Source organism: Arvicanthis niloticus, chromosome X, assembly GCF_011762505.2.
Source record: "Arvicanthis niloticus isolate mArvNil1 chromosome X, mArvNil1.pat.X, whole genome shotgun sequence".
NCBI classification, from domain to species: Eukaryota; Metazoa; Chordata; class Mammalia; order Rodentia; family Muridae; genus Arvicanthis; species Arvicanthis niloticus.
The window spans coordinates 3279116-3282737 of NC_047679.1; the positions used below are offsets into that span (position 1 = coordinate 3279116).

The following is a 3622-nucleotide window of genomic DNA, read 5'->3' on the forward strand; positions in this document are numbered from 1 at the left end:
TTACTTTTTCTCACCAGAAGCCTGCCTATCACCTTCTAGCACTGTGAAAGCTGGACAGTACAAATGAAGCTTCCAGCTCAATTCCAGCTTGAGTTACTGATGTCCTGAAACTAAAGTATGTCATGTTGTTAACAACACAGTCTTACCATCTAGTTCCAAAGGCAACCAAGATCATGGGCAATAGCTAATATAGGAAGGGATCTTATACCTGGCACTGGGAGTTCTATTTAATATGGCTCTAGAGATTTCCAATTAAATTTGTATTTACTATATTGTTAATTAAGTTACAAAATAGTAGGCTTCCATGTCAATATTTGTGTTTTGGTTTTGGTTACCCCTTCTCTGTCACCATCTCCTCTCTCCTAACTCTGATTAAATCTTTTCATTTCTAGTATCCTCCTTTTGCTTTCAGATCACTTGTGTTCTACAACACAGACCCTTTCCATCCAACTAAATTTTTTTCCACTACTATGGTGACTTTGTAGCTTCCTGGCTTCCACAGGCATGCCAAATTTAATGCATAAATTTAAAAATTAGAAGCTAGGATCTGTGTTTAAAAGAACATATATGGTGTTTGTCTTTCTAGAGTAAAGGATAATTTCTCTTTCTATAGGCTACCTATATTCCCTTTTTAATAACTCATCTTCTCTCATCTTTTAATCTAGCATCAATGCAGCAAATCATTCTTGTTCTTGGGTCTCTTTGACTTCCTCTTTTGCCACCAACCATAAATTTCCATTTTAAAAGGACCCTCTTGATTGGGATGGGATTGCTACAATAATCTCTCCATCTTAAGCTTAACTGGGTAATATAACTTAATTTAGGGGAGAGATACCACAGTCACAGGATCTGAGATTAAGATATAAACACTTCAGACCACCATTTTTAGAATTCCATTAACCACGGGTACCTAAAGTAAAGTTGGTTTGTTTGCTGAATGGCTGGCCTAACTGAACATATGAGTACAAAATCTACTCCTATGTGGAAAACTCTTTTCTTCTTGCTTTTACATTTAAAATTTGCAAATATGTAAAATAAAGACGGCTATAATATTCATATGTATGCTGAAGCATTTGAAAATGAAAACTATTATTATACTTACTGAACAACTCGATATGCATCTCTCAATGAGGACATTTTCTTATGTAATCATAATGTTATTATTGTGTCTAAGAAGCCTAATTATAAGTTCCTTATAAAAAGCTACTGTATTATCCATATTTAAAATTCCTCTATTATACAATAATGATTTTTAATCTTTTTTTAAATGATTTAAATTATATGAAAGGTATTTACTTGTTATAGTCTTTTGTATGTGTGCATGGCTTTCATCCTAAAACTTTGTTTTGTTTATTTGGTGTCTCATAGACTTAAGAAACAAAACAGATATGGTAGTTTAAAAGAAAATGGTCCCCAGTGACCCGTAGGGAGTAGCACTCTTAGGAGGAATGGCCGTGTTGAAGTAGAGATGGCCTTGTTGGAGGAAGTGGTCATTGGGGTGGTCTTTGATGTTTAAAATGTTCAAGCCATGCCTACCGTGGCAATGTGCTGCCTGGAGATCCAGATGTTGAACTCTCAGCTCCTCTCTGGCATCATATCTGCCTCCATGCTGCCATGTGTGCTGCCATGCTTCCCACCGTGCTAATAATTGATGAAACCTCTGAACTATAAACCAGCACCAAATGAAATGTTTTTCTTTGTAAGAGTTGCTCTCGACAAGAGGCCAGCAGGCACTGGGCTCCACCTGAAGCTGCAGGCCCAGCCTGCGGGCCCTAGATGGGGTTGAGGCCTCATGGACCTGGCTACAGCGAAGGGCACAGTAGGAAATGGTGGGGCTGCAGCCCAGACCAGTGACTGCAGCACCCCCTACAATGAATGCCCTAGAAGAAGAGAGCTTCATGCTGTCCTTCTCTGCCTTTGACAGAGAATTTGATGTTGTGGTTGGAAGTTTAGAGGACATTATTATGGATGACAAGTTCCAATTATTGAAGAGAAACTTCATGAACAAGTACTATCAGGAATTTGAAGACACAGAAAAGAATAAACTCACCTACACTCACATTTTTAATGAATGCATTTCCCTAATAGAGAAGTACATTGAAAAGCATCTGCTTGAGTTTATACCAGGCTTCAACATGGCGACCTTCACAACCACAATGCAGCACCATAAAGATATGTCAAATATGTCTGGTAACATATTTGACATGTTGCTCACATTCACAGATTTTTGTGGCTTTCAAGGAAATGTTCCTAGACTACAGAGCAGGAAAAAAAGGCCAAGGACTGGACTTAAGCAACAGCTTGGTCGTGACTTCTCTGTTTAAGTCACCTTCTACAACAGCTTCCCAGAACAACCTGTGGCACTAGGTCCCATTTTCACATAACAGGTGTGATCACTATGAAGTTACCAGGCCAGCAGGCTCAGAGAAACATGGGCTAATGATGACAGATGCATCCTGCAAAGACCTACTGTACCACAGCCCTTCCTTCATGTGAAGTATTGATGAGTCCTGGAAAACATGACTGATTGTCCTGTGTGCCCTTCCCCCAGCCTTGAGCAGGCCTGAGAGACCTTGCTTACTACAACAGACCAAGTGATAGAATCTAGGTGGAGTTACCCACATTAGCTTCACAGAACACAGAAGCAGAACTGCCCCCGGGCTTGCCTTGAGACATCACCGGCCATGACCTAGAACGGATTATGGATTATCCCACCCATCTCCAGCTGAAACCAGGAGGGGTTGTAGGTTGGGCCTTCCCCTTTAAATTGAGAGCTGAACATTAAAGCTTTGAGAATTGATCAGAGAACTTTGTCTTGGCTTCATCTCTTCTCGCCCTCTGTCCCCCTTTCATTCCCAGCCCCCCTTTCAGGTGAACCCAGTTGACTCGTGGCTGCAGGCAGCTACAGATTGGTGCCCAAAATGAGGGACTTGAAAACAGAGGACCAGCTGAGGAACATTGTCTTAGGTGGAGCTCCATGGAAAAGGGAACAAGAAGGAGAATATCCCAGTCACTTGGTAAGCAGTGAATAGCATTGATGCTAGCTAGTTAAGGCTGTGTTTGCAGGAAGTGTGTGTTAGGGGATACGGTCTAGGTTGAATAGGTGTTGACCCAACACCGACCTCACCTAGGAGGTGACAGCAAATTTTGGGACAGGAGCATTTCAAATAGGCATTCGCCCCGCCCGCAGCCTAGGAGCTGCCCCCCAGGTGAGAGGAGCAGGGTTAGAAGAAATTGGAAAATTAAGAAAGCAGGGCACTGAGGAGTAAGTATCAACAGCCACCGCTACTCCTCTTAAAGAAAGAGAAAGTGTTAGATCTTGAATATCAGAGAGAGAAAGGGTTTTGAAAAGCAGTTGTTCTCTCTCTGGGTTGTGTCAGCAAAAATGAATGAAAAGGCTGTTTCAGAGCTCTCCTAGGAACAAGAGAAAATTCAGGAGACGTCTTGAGTTTCTCTCTGGCTTCCACAGGAGAAATCCATAGTTCTGCTCTCTTTGTTCACTGTCTGTCCTTGGCGCGCCAATGTCCACATGTGTCAATTGTCTGTTTTTGTTTCGTTGTCTGAATGAATGAATAAATAGTGTTCTATGTTTCATGTTCAAAAGAAAAGATTGTTAAATCTG

General features: G+C 41.3%; 1 pseudogene; it reads left to right on the forward strand.

Moving 5' to 3' along the window:
- Nucleotides 1–1871: 1871 nt before the first annotated feature.
- On the forward strand, nt 1872–2367 carry LOC117695435 (ADP-ribosylation factor-like protein 2-binding protein pseudogene; annotated as a pseudogene).
- The last annotated feature ends 1255 nt before the right edge of the window (nt 2368–3622 follow it).